General features: G+C 36.9%; 1 long non-coding RNA gene across 2 annotated transcripts in view; it reads left to right on the plus strand.

The window, feature by feature from the left end:
- LOC125168651 (uncharacterized) overlaps positions 1-14245 on the plus strand; it is a 33712-nt gene that overhangs the window by 17595 nt on the left and 1872 nt on the right. The window contains exon 3 of one of the 2 annotated variants that reach the window (XR_007153234.1): positions 1160-1646. The exons of the other annotated variant lie outside the window; for it this stretch is intronic. This is a non-coding gene — a long non-coding RNA (uncharacterized LOC125168651). Of the gene's footprint in view, positions 1-1159; positions 1647-14245 lie in introns of those variants that run through there. 2 annotated transcript variants of the gene reach the window in all.

The raw sequence follows: 14245 nt of genomic DNA on the forward strand, positions 1-14245 counted from the left end.
CTTTTATTCATACAGAAATAGTTATGGATGCAAAGACATGGTATCTTTAATACAACAGTAATAGAGGAGAGGGGAAGTAAAGGTAAAACAAGATTGACCATGAGTTCATTGTTGAAGTTGAGCAATAGGTATATGAGGGTTCATTATACTATTCCTTCTAATCTTGGGTAATATTTAAGATTTTCCACAATAAACTTTTAAAGTATATCGTTCCATTATCATTCAAAATCATATACACATGCCATCCTTTCTTGCTTTCACATAAACAGACTGTCATTCTTCAATCATGTTTTAATTTCTCTATGTTGTAATTTACCCACATACCTACCATAGTCTGTGATATCTGCATACCTTCTTCCCAGACAGTGGGCATTATCCCATACATGCCCACTCATCCCCATGGAGGAATTATAAGAAAACCATCACTCTCCAAGCTCATGCACAAAGACTTCATTTTTATAGACATGATTTTCTTCCATTCATTTCCTTATACCTCTATTCTACTTTAATGGCACTGTTCATTCCAATTCCCATACCCCCCTTTAAAAATGAACCATACTCCCTAACTTATCCAGAAAGACCTATAGCCAGCACTAGGTTGAAAATTTCCAACATCTACATTTCTGTGAGCCTCTATACATAATCTGGCTCAGTGTAAACCTCTTAAGTGAAATGCTCTCCTGGAAATAAAACCTGCTCTCTATGTTCTTCTATTTTATTTCAAACTCAATACAAAGCAATGGTCCCCAAAGAAAAGTTATGCTGGAGTTAGGTTCACACTATTTCCCTGAAATGTAATATGAGATTTAAACACAGATGATATGACTGGTTAATAAATGTCACCATTGAGTGGCTTTGTTCAGCTAATAATATCATTCAGATCATTATAAACAAATTGAAGGGGTTCTTATGTGAAACAAACACGGCAGGACTTATTCCTGCGAAACACAAGACCAAGGCAGGGCAGCCAATCCTAATGGCCTTCAAGAAGGGGCAAAGCTGGCGTGCAGCTTTGTGGTATCCCGGGAGGATTTTATTTCCAAATATAAAATTCATGCCATGCTCACAGGCAGAACCTTAGAATAGTCATAATGATCTAATGGCAGCATTACTATGGAAGGCTGCTACTAATACTTTGAACCACTGCCGTTCTATACAGATCCAGGGATATGATTTCAAAGCTCATGTGGAATGAAGACTGCCCCAGCTGAAAGCAATCCACCTGAGTAAAAAAGAGAAGAAAGAAAAGAACAGAGCAGAATGCAACTGAAGCCCACAATTTGGGATTTCTAGGATGGGGAGGTTGGAGTTGGTTCTTTGATTATGGGGTTTCTTTTATTATTGTTGTAGTTTGAAGAAGGAGTGGCAAAGAAAGAGAAAATGTCTCTAAATTGGAAAGCATTGCCTGACTCTGACTTTTTGAATTACCTCTAACTTAAAGATTATGATGTGTTTATTTCCTCATCTAAGAAGAGAAGGATAGTAATTGCCTCCCTCACCCTCATGCTCTTTTCCCTCTGCTGTCAAGGGAATAAGAGCTTATTGATGACAACTCCCTTGTGCTCAATCTTGCTTCACCACTGACAGCAAAAATAAAAGAAATAGCATATTAACTGCAAAAGAATTGGGAACCCCTATAAGTCCGACCTAATAAACATCCAAGAACTGTTGGGTCTGTCGCTTGACTTTTGGACAAAAATAGCTGTTGTTGTATTTCTAGAAATCAAGGGAAACATCAGATCCTTTGCAAACAAGAAAACTGCAAAACAGTCAAGTGCCTGTATTTATAGGTAACATTCACTGTTTCAAAGCTAACCCTGAAATTCTCATGGAAAGAGGTTCTGACAGAGCTAACAAGCCTGGAAAAAAAAAAAAAAATATATATATATATATATATATATATAATTTTTAAATGCTGCTAAAACTTCCTTTCATTCCTTAAATAATTTACAGTTAGAATTCATAATTTTAGCAGTATTTCTCACATATAATGCCAAATTTGGAAACACCTGTTTAAAGTATATTATAGCGTGTTTAAGACACATTGAGTCTTTGGAGAAAGGTGCTGTAGAAATCTAATAAATGAAAGCTCATTTTTGAAACCTTATAAAAATACACGCATTTGAATTCATTTTTAGCTAGACAATCTCCTTGGCAGGTAATATGTAGAGATCCCACATGCCTCAGATTTTAAGGCTGTGGAGTATGGGAAGAAAAAGGTCATGGCCTAAAGAAGTTCATTCTGAGTGGAATAGTTCTCAACAAAAATCCAAGAGGAATGCCAATTTTGGCCTTGAAAATGCATTCACTTATGCTATTTGGAATGTGAAAGAAATTTGAAATATATAAAAAGTAGAGTTATAAAGGGCAGCTGGATTCAACCACATGGCCAAATTTGAATCAGCAAACTGACATTCTCTGAGATAACACACATTATGTCCTTTAAAATTAAAAAAGGAAAACAAGAGCCAAGTATCATTACTCATTTGTTATTTTGTGAGCTAGTTCAACTCAAGAATACATAATTTTCTGGTTATAATGCAAACTAAGGAAGGATGAGAGCCAGATATAAACAATCTCCTCCTTCTGGAGTAAAATATACAGCTATCCAGGGATTCGACATGATTATGAAGACAGACGCTTTGATTCTTGGATGCTATAGGACCTGGCCTGGCAACCTATAAGTTTATAATCAGAGAGGTAAAGATGAGTCTAAGAGATATAAAAAATGTAAATAAAATGCTTTGTAGTGAGCTAAAGTGGGATTGAGTTTATCATAACCAAAGTAGGGTGATGCAGAAGGTGCAGAAAAAGGTTTCACCAGAAAACCAGTGTAGTATCATCTTAGCTAAAATACGACATTTGAACTTTTACACAGAAGCATGAGTTTCTAGTGCATTAAGCTTTGGGATTATATATTGGACAAGTTCTTACCCTTATTTTTAATTTTTCTTTGATGATTTTGTTGACTATTATGTATTACCAATATATATATATATAGCATGTGATTAATATGTGTATTTTGCAGAGATGTTTTATTTAAGCCAACTAAATAATGTCATTCATACATAACTTCCAAATTTAGGACAAATATAGAAATATTTTTTATGCTAATGTCATTTATTATATTGAAATTGCTCTGATCATTTAATTTCCCTGTTTGCTAGAGTTGGAAACAGTTTACATACCACACCATAAATGACTTGGTCTTCTAGTATCTTATTTTCTTATTCTAAAAGTGTAATATGAGATTGAGGGCAAAGTTGGGAAGATGACAGTAAGAGGACCCTAAGCTCACCTTGTCCCATGGATACAACTAGATAACACATCAGCATAAGTAACCCAGAAAATGACCCAAAGACTGGCAGAACAAACTCCACAACTAAAAATAGAGTGGGTAAGAACAGAGAGACTTGGGGCGGGGAGTGGGAGATCCAGGGGCATGGAGAAGGGAGAGAAATAGATTATAAAACTGGAGAATCCACATGGGGAAGATGAACCCCCTATAAGATTTTGCTTTGAAAGTGAGAGGGGCTGAATTTCGTGAGTTCTTACAACCAACAGGACTTAAAGCCTGAGATTTTAGAAGTCAGTGGACTCAGATCTGGAAGAGCTCAGAGGGTGAGAGGAAGCAGAGTCCCCACCCTTAAAGAGACAGCACAACAGTCTGAGGAGATAAAGCCTAGAAGCAGCAGTTTGAAAAATACCTGGGACATACGGAAGGGAGAGGAGTCGACTCATTTTGGAGCACATCATGGAGTGGCAGGAACTGCTGAGGAACTTCTCCAGGAACAAAGGAACTGGCTGACACCATCTCCCTTCCCCATCTCCTAGCATAAACACATGGCCAACTGCAGAAGCCACCTCTACGCCAGCATTCACTATCTAACTTTCTACATCAAGCCTCACCCCCTCACACTTTGGTGGATCCACTCTTCCCAGTCACTTTTGCCTCAGTCCCAGTGCTGTGGGCCTTCTCCCCCAGAAGACCTGTGCAAACCTTGCCAACACCTTGCCTCCTGAACTGCATGCTTTGTGAAGCCTCAGTCCTCATGGTGGTGGGGGGGCAGCTGACACTGCTGAAGCCTGAGTCACACCTTGTTAAAATCGCATGCTCCACCCCATCTGTAGACCAAACACTTTGCCACAACAGGCAAAGAGAGCCTCTGCATGCAGCTGGACTGAACGAAAATTTGATCAGGACGATGACCTATGCATGCAACACACATAGGAGACACCCCTTGAAGTACCAGCTTCTGAGGAACATGGTATACCACACTGCAGGGCACTACAGGACCTCTTCTTCATAAGGCCATTGCTTTTAAGAGCCGGAGACATAGCTGACTTTCTTAACACAGAGAAACAGACACAGAGAGACAAAAGGAAAAGACAAAGGAATATGTCCCAAATGAAAGAACAGGACAAAACCACAGCAAGAGACTCAGCAAAAAGGATATAGTAATATGCCTAATGGAGAATTTAAAGTAATGATTATAAAACTACTCCCTGGACTTGAGAAAAGAGTGGAGGACATCAGTGAAATCCTTAACAAAAAGATAAAAAAGAACCAATCACAGATGAACACAATAAATGAAATTTAAAAAATATACTATATGGAATACAGTGACCCCAAGACCAGCAATGGAAAGTAATCAAGCTGGGCAGATGAAAAAAAATTATCAAGATATGAATAGACTTAGGGAAGTCAGTGACCATCAGCATTATAGGGATCCCAGAAGAAGAAGACAAGTAAAAGGGGGGGCAGAAATTTTATATGAAGAAATAATAGCTGAAAATTTCCCTAATCTGCAGAAGGAAACAGATATCCAGATCTAGGAAGAATAGAGATCTCTAAACAAAATCAAGCCAACAAGATCCATACCAATACACATATTAATTGAAATGGCAAAAAGTAGTAATAAAGAATTTTAAAGCAGCATGAGAAAAGAAGACAGTTACATACAAGGGAAACCCCATAAGTCTCTTAACAGATTTTCAGCAGAAACTTTGTAGGCCAAAAGGGACTGGAATGATCTATTCAAAGTATAAAGGAAAATATCTACAGGTAATAATATTCTATTTAGCAAGGCTATCTTTCAGAATAGAAGGAGAGTTAAAAAGTTTCTCAGACAAATAAAAGCTAAAGGAGTTTATGACCACTAAACCAGCTTCCAAGAAATGTTAAAGGGAACTCTGAGTGGAAATACAAGACCATAAATACGAGTAAGCAAAGCAGTAAAAATAAATATATCTATAAAAATCAGTCAAGGGATTCACAAAGTAAAAGGATACAAAATATGACACAATATACCCTAAATATGGGGTTGAGGTGAGAGGAATAAAGAATGGGTTCAAACTTAAATGACTATCAATTTACTATAGACTGCTATGTGCATAAGATGTTATATCCAAACCTAATGGTAACCACAAATCAAAAACCAGTAATAGATATGCAAAAAATAAAGAAAAAGGAACCCAATATATCACTAAATAAAGCCAGCAAACTATGAGAGAGTAAAAGCATAAAGGCTCAGAGAAGAACTACAAAAATAACCACAATATGAGTAACAAAATGTCAATAAATACATACCTTTCAGTAATTACTTTGAATGTAAATAGATTAGACATTTCAATCAAAAGACATAGGGCAACAGAATAGATTAAAAAACAAGACCTATCTGTATACTGCCTACAAAAGACTAATTTCAGACCTAGGAACGCAGGTAGATTGAAAGTAAGGGGATGGAGAAACATTTATAATGCAAACGGATGTTTAAAGAAAGCTGGGTAGCAATACTTATATTGGACAAAATAGACTTTAAAACAAAGACCATAACAAGAGACAAAGAAGGACACTATATAAAGGGGACAATCCAACAAGAAGATCTAACAATTGTAAATATTTATGCACCCAAGCTAAAAGTACCCAAATACATAAACCAGTTAATAACAAACATAAAGAAACCAATTGATGGTATGCAATAATAGTAGGGGCTTTAACACCCTACTTACATCAATGGACAGATCATCCAAACAGAAAATCAATAAGAAAACAGTGGTTTTTGAATGACACACTAGACAAGATGGATTCAACAGATATATTCAGAACATTCCATTCTAAGACAGTGAAATACACATTCTTTTCAAGTACACACAGAACATGCTTCAGAAAGTATCACATTATTAGACCACGAAAGAAGTCTCAACAAATTCAAAAGGATCAAAATCATATCATGCATCCTTTCTGACCACAACACTATGAAACTACAAATCAATGACAAGAAAAAATCTGGAAGAGCACAAATACATGGAGGCTAAATAATATGCTACTAAACAATGAATGCATCAACAAGAAATCAGAGAAGAAATCAAAAATTGCATGGAAACAAATGAAAATAAAAACACAATGGTCCAGGGGCGCCTGGGTGGCGCAGTCGGTTAAGCATCCGACTTCAGCCAGGTCACGATCTCGCGGTCCATGAGTTCGAGCCCCGCGTCGGGCTCTGGGCTGATGGCTCAGAGCCTGGAGCCTGTTTCCGATTCTGTGTCTCCCTCCCTCTCTGCCCCTCCCCCGTTCATGCTCTGTCTCTCTCTGTCCCAAAAATAAATAAACATTGAAAAAAAAATTAAAAAAAAAAAAAACACAATGGTCCAAAAATCTTTGGGATGCAGCAAAAGCAGTTCTAAGAGAGAAGTTTACAGCAATACAGGCTTACCTCAAGAAACAAGAAAAATCTCAAAAAAACTAACCTTTTTAATCTAAGAAGGCTAGAAAATAGAAATGAACAAAACCTAAAACCAGCAGAAGGAAGGAAATAATAATAAACATTAGAGCATAAATAAATGATATAGAAACTGAAAAACAATAGAACAGATCAATAAAACCAGAAGCTGGTTCTTTCAAAAGATAAACAAAATTGATAAAGCTCTAGCCAGGCTCATCAAAAAAAGAGAGAGAGAGGACTCAAAATCAGAAATGAAAGAGAAGAAATAGCAACTGACACAACAGAAATACAAATGATAGTAATAGAATATTATGAAAAATTATATGCCAACAAATTGAACAAAGTCCTAGAAACATATACCCTACAAAAACTGAAACTGGTAGAAATAGAAAATTTGAACAAATTACCAGTAATGAAATTGAATCAGTAATCAAAAACCTCCCAATAAACCAAGATCCAGGACCAGACAGCATCACAGGGAAATTCTACCAAACATTTAAAGAAGGATTAATACTTATTCTTCTCAAACTTTTCCAAAAAATAGAAGAGGAAAGAAAACTTCCAAATTCATTCTATGAGGCCAGCATTACCCTGATACCAAAACCAGATAAAGACACCACAAAAAAAGAACTACAGGCCAATATCTCTGATGAACATAGATGCAAAAATCCTCAAAAAAATATTGGCAAACCAAATCCAACAATACATTGAAAAAATCATTCACTATCAAGTGGTATTTATTTCTGGGTTGCAAGGGTGGTTCAGTACTTGCAAATCAATCAACATAATACAACACATCATTCAGAGAAAGAATAAAAACCATGTGATCATTTGCCACAGCATTTGACAAAGCACAACATCCATTCATGATTAAAAAAAAAACAAAACACCTCAACAAAGTAGACTCAGAAGGAATATACCTCAACATAATAAAGGCCTTATATGAAAACCTACAGCTAATATCATAATAAATGAGGAGAAACTAAGAACTTTTCCCCTAAAGCCAGGAACAAGACAAGGATATCCACTCTCATCACTGTTATTCAACATAGTACTGGAAGTCCTAGCCACAATAATTAGACAACAAAAAAGATTTAAAAGGCATCCATATTGGTAAGAAAGAAGTAAAGCTTTCACTATTTACAGATGTCATGATACTATAAACAGAAAATTTGAAAAACTCCACCAAAAAACTACTAGAACTGATAAATGAATTCAGTAAAGTCACAGAATACAAAATCAATGTACAGAAATCCATTGAATTTCTATACATTAATAATGAAGCAGCAGAAAGAGAAATGAAGAAAACAGTTCCATTTACAGTTGTACCAAAAATAATAAAATACCCCAGAAAGTAAATCTCCCAGAAAATAAAATGACAAAGAAATGTGTAATAGGAAATAAATGAAAAAAAATTAGAGGCCTGATCCAAGAGGTCTGTATCTAAGTTCAAAAAGAAAGAACAGGGATGCCTGGGTGGCTCAGCTGGGTAAGCTTCTGACTTCGCTTGGGTCATAATCTCACAGCTCATGGGTTTGAGCCCCGTGTAGGGCTCTTGCTGACACCTCAGAGCCTGCCTGCTTTGGATTCTGTGTGTCTCTCTCTCTGCCCCTCTCCCGTTTACACACTGTCTCTGTCTCTCAAAAATACATAAAACATTTTAAAAATTAAATAAAAAAAAGAACAGAGAAAATAGTAGAGTAGAATTGCAAAAAACAAGAAATTTTTTCCAAATTGAAGTAAGTCTAAAGGTGGAAAACAGCAAAATGAATAACAACAAAAAAACTCACATGAAAGCACATTATCCTGAAATTTCAGAACAATGTGAGTATTAATGCTACAGAAAACAATAACTTTATTAGAAAGAAACACAATCATGATTTCTAGTTGACTAATTATGGCATCTGACTGGAAGAGACAACACAGATCTGCCAGAAAGTTTGCTTTGCATCAGCTCAGGGGTTAATACTGCCACAGGTGTCTATACATTGCAACTTCCTGTCCTCTCTTACTAGCTGGTAGTCAACTGTCCTGATTAACTAGACAACATAGTGAGTCAGCTGATGTTTGATATTCAGCATTTTAGGAGTATCAATGTATGATGTATGAAAGCATGAGTCATATGCTAGATGACTGTTGTATGGAAGTTGAAGATGGTCTGTAATAATAACACTAACATTTATTGAATTCTTACTATGTTCCAAGTGTTTTCCTTGCTTTATCACTGAAAGTGAACCTTATCTATCATCAACTCCACTTTACAGATAAAGAAATTGAACTTTAAAGAGACCAGGCAACTTTCCCAGGTTTCTAGGTCTCGGATTAGAATGCAGGCAGTGTAGTTTCAAAGTCTGTGCTCTTCACTGCTGTTCTCTTCTACCTAAATACATACTTAGAGAAATACTGAAAGTGATAGAAATTTGGGAAATCAGGGTGGAAAGAAATCTCCTCTGGTGGAGGTTGTAGTAGAATGAAGTGAACTAATGCCAGACTGCAGGAGTCAGGAGGGATAGGAGGCAGATTTGTCAAAATTGAGAACTGGTGTGATTTTGTTAATGATTCATTTAACTTATGGAGAGATGCTGATAAGCTTCTTTACTGAAGAAGGCAAGAACATTGGCATCAAAATGGATCTTCTGAGACTCTCCCTTCATCCCTTCCGTGTCTTTTTACTACCATTTCTTTCACTTCTCATTCACTTTAATCACCAGGCTTCCCATTACAAGCAGAGAAATCCAAGCCTGGCTTCTCTTCTTTGAACTTTTCTTCGCTTCCATTTGCCCACAGCAGTCTTGGCAACTAGGCACAGTGATGGCAACCTGAAGGCAAGGAGGACCTGGTTCCCCCTCCCACCCCCGGCCTCATTAAATATGGTGCAGTTCCTACCAAGAGGGCTGGGGGTGGAGGCTGTGTGGGCAAAAGACACAGCTTCCAAATGTTCCTGTAAATATTCATAAAAACATGTCAGTGTTGCTAAACCCACAGCAAATGATAATCATCCGTCCCCCTACACCCTGAATCCTTTTGCTGTTAATCCTTTTGTCTGCCTTGAAATCTTACCCACAATTGTTTCTTCCTCTATCCTTGTGCATTTGAATTGCTGCTAGCGACCCCAGCCTTTGCAACCCTTCATGAAAGTCTGTGGTACCCTTTTAAAAACAGTAGTCCTCTGTTGCCAGCAAGAGATGTAAATGACATACGCCATCCTAGGGATGTTGCTTCGTCTCATCTCAATTCCTTGCTCTTGGGGAACACAGCAATTATTCTGCCCAAGAACTGATGGGGATTTCTGAACAACCTGGCACATCTAAAACATTTTTCTGACTCATTGAGCTGGCATATACTGCTAGATCAGCACTGGCCCTGCTCCACACAGCCTGTCACCAACAGTGGGTGTTGTTGTAAGCACTAGTTTTGATTGTGGCAAGATGGGCTCTGTGACTCTCCTCTTGTTCTGTTGAGTTCAGAAAAGGCATCTGGACTCCATTCACATTACATTTGACAAGAGTCCAAAACCTAAATGAATGTTGCTAATAAAGAACTGTAAGGAAAAAACATGTTGAGAACTACTGAGTGTATTCAACACATATCAAGCTTAGAGCAGGGGGGATAGGGAGGAGAATAAATGCACTGGGTTAGGATCACCAACTGGAGGGCAAGCGCTCTGGGCTCTGTTCCTGGCTCCATCCAAGAACTGTGCCTCAGATTGCCTTCTTTAAATTGAGAGTGCTCAAAAGTGCTTTATGATGCAGAAGAGACTACATGTAACCTTGCATATGTTTAACTCTGCTGTTGGTCAACTAAGTTTCAAATGAGCTAGTATTAATTGAACAACCACTCTGTGCCTAAGTCAATGGCTGCCAAGGGGTGGCTTTAGCCTCTGCGTAATCTTTACTGGCTCCTTCTCTCCAAATTCTTTGATCTGGATAACTGGCATGTCCTCTGTCTTTTATATAGTACATTTAAACTTGGCCTATGCCCAGGTCCCTTTTATCTTACACTGGCATATTTCTTGATTTCTTGTGTTTCAAACTCTATCTTGGTCCCAGAAGACTTAACCAGCACAGAAGAATTTATTTCTAAATTGGTCAGAGTAGGCTGAAAAATTTTAATACATGTAAACTTAAACTGTATGTCAATAAACCCCCCATTGAACAATGATTATTTTCTGTCTAAATATGAATTATCTGCAAACTATACATAACCAGAGTAAATGAGGAAACTTTTGAAAGAATATCTTAAGTTTTATGAGGGTTGCCTAGATGATTCAGTTGGTTGAGCATTGGACTCTTGTTTTCAGCTCAGTTCATGACCCAGGGTCTTGGGGTCAAGCCCCGTGGGATTCTCTCTCTCCTCTACCGCTCTGCCCTGCTCATGCCTGTGTGTGTGCGCTCTCTCTCTCTCTCTCTCAAAAAAAAAAAAAAAGAATATCTTAAGTTTTAGGATAATTATTAAATTCCTCTTTCAGATAACATTTAGCTAAAATAAAATAAAATGATGGATTCTAGATAACCTTAGATAATCCTGATAAAAATTATATGATCTATATATGAAACATTGCTTGTCTTTATGTTATCTAATATAGAGGCAATATGCCTGGCTCATTAAAAAGTGCTTTCACATTCACTGTTATTCAACGTAGTATTGGAAATCCTAGCTTCAGAAATCAGACAACATAAAGAAATAAAAGGCATCCAAATCAACAAAGAAGAAGTCAAACTTTCACTTTCACAGATGACATGATACTCTATGCGCAGACAACATGATACTCTACATGGAAAATCCAAAAGACTCCACCAAAAACCTGCTAGAACTGATCCATGAATTCAGCAAAGTTTCAGGATATAAAATCAATGCACAGAAATCTGTTGCATTTCTATACACCAATAATAAAGCAGCAGAAAGAGAAATCAAAGAATTGATCCCATTTACAACTGCACCAAAACCCATAAAATACCTAGGAATAAACCTAACCAAAGAGGTGAAAAATCTATACACTGAAAACTATAGAAGGCTTATGAAAGAAATTGAAGAAGACACCAAAAAATGGAAAAACATTCCATGCTCATAGATTCAAAGCACAGTGTTAAAATGTCTATACTACCCAAAGCAATCTACATATTCAATGCAATCCCTATCAAAGTAACACGAGCATTCTTCACAGAACTAGAACAAATAATTCTAAAAATTGTATGGTACCAAAAAAACCCTGAATAGCCAAAGCAATCCTGAAAAAGAAAACCAAACCTGGAGGCATCACAATTCTGGACTTCAAGCTATATTACAAAGCTGTAATCATCAAGACAGTATGGTACTGGCACAAAAACAGACACTCAGATCAATGGAACAGAATAGAGAACCCAGAAATGGAACCACAAACATATGGCCAACTAACCTTTGACAAAGCAGGAAAGAATATGCAATGGAATAAAGACAATCTCTTCAGCAAATGGTGTTGGGAAAACTGGACAAGTGACATGCTGAAGAATGAACCTGGACCACTTTCTTACACCATACACAAAAATAAACTCAAATTGGATGAAAGACTTAAACATAAGACAGGAAACCATCAAAATCCTAGAGGAGAAAACAGGCAACAACCTCTTTAACCTCAGCCACAGAACTTCTTACTCAACATGTCTCCAGAGGCAAGAGAAACAAAAGCAAAAATAAACTTACCAAGATAAAAAGACCTCATCAAGATAAAAATCTTCTGCACAGTGAAGGAAACAATCGGCAAAACTAAAAGGCAACTGGCAAAATGGGAGAAGATATTTGCAAATGGCATATCATATAAAGGGTTAGTATCCAAAATCTGTAAAGAACTCACCAAACTCCACACCCAAAAAACAAATAATCCAGTGAAGAAATGGGCAAAAGACATGAATAGACACTCTTCCAAAGAAGACATCCAGATGGCTAACAGACACATGAAAAAATGCTCAACATCACTCATCGTCAGGAAAATATAAATCAAAACCACAATGAGATATCACCTCACACCTGTCAAAATGGCTAACATTAACAACTCAGGCAACAACAGATTGTGGCAAGGATACAAAGAAAGAGGAACCCTTTTGCACTGCTGGTGGGAATGCAAACTGGTACAGCCACTCTGGAAAACAGTATGGAGGTTCCTCAAAAACTTAAAAATAGAACTACCTACAACCCAGCAATTGTACTATTAGATATTTATCCAAAGGATACAAAAATGCTGATTCGAAGAGACACATGCACCCCAATGTTTATAGTAGCACTATCAACAATAGCCAAAGTATGGAAAGAGCCCAAAGGTCCATAGGCAGATGAATGGATAAAGATGTGGTATATACAGATATACAATGGAATATTACTCAGAAATCAAAAAGAATGAAATCGTGCCATTTGCAACAATGTGGATGGAACTAGAGGATATTATGCTAAGTGAAATTAGTAAGAGAAAGACAAGTATCATATGGCTTCACTCATATGTGGAATTTAACATACAACACAGATGAACATAAGGGAAGGGAAGCAAAAATAATATAAAAACAGGGAGGGAGAAAAGACATAAGAGACTCTTAAAGAGAATAAACTGAGGGTTGCTGGAGGGGTTTTGGGTAAGGGGATAGGATAAATGGGCAAGGGGCATTAAAGAGGAGACTTGTTGGGATGAGCACTGGGTGTTATATGTAACTGATGAATCATTAAAATCTATTGCTGAAATCATTATTACACTATATGTTAACTAACTTGGATGTAAATTTTAAAAAACAATAATAATAAAAGTGGCATCACGTGAATAAGAAGAAAATATTCCCAATGAATATTTTAACGGCTTTGTTCAGAGAAATTTTCTCTATCTAAATTTTTGCAGAAATATTATGATGCAGGCAAGGTATCTATATGTTAAGACTGTTTAGTTTTAGCTCATGACTCTAAGACTTTAATCAGTTCAGTTTAAAGACTAGGAAAAGTAAATAAAAGCTATAAATTATCTAATGTTGCTGTTGGTGGATTATTTCATAGTAGATAACCATGTCAACAGCTTGTCTACTCCACAGGTGAAACACTGGGCCAGGAATTTAGAGTTGTAATTTGTCAAGCAAACATCTAGTATACAGTGTTGATGGAACATATAATAAAGTATTAATAATGCCCATATTATTTTGGGGTAGTAGAAGACTGCCCTTTTTGAGTATGGAATATCTATACTTGGATCTAGCCATGTATAAGCACATTTGAACAAGTAAGGATTGGAACACAGCATTCATAACATAACGACGTTCAAATATCTCTATAGGTAAAAAGTCTTCATAAAATTGGAAAAATATATTGGCTGACTTAAAGGGGGGAATAGTAATGAGTACAGTTGCATATGTGGTAAGTTCCAGGCACTGGTGAAGCAGTCAAGCATCAAGGACCCTGAAGTAGCTATAAAGGTAAAATTATAGGGTTGAGGGATAGATTTGGGATTCAGCTACTGAAACCATATGAGTTGAGCTCCTAGAGAAGGAGCATACACAGGAGAGAACAGGGGT

The sequence above is a fragment of the Prionailurus viverrinus genome, chromosome B3, assembly GCF_022837055.1.
Source record: "Prionailurus viverrinus isolate Anna chromosome B3, UM_Priviv_1.0, whole genome shotgun sequence".
Lineage (NCBI taxonomy): Eukaryota > Metazoa > Chordata > Mammalia > Carnivora > Felidae > Prionailurus > Prionailurus viverrinus.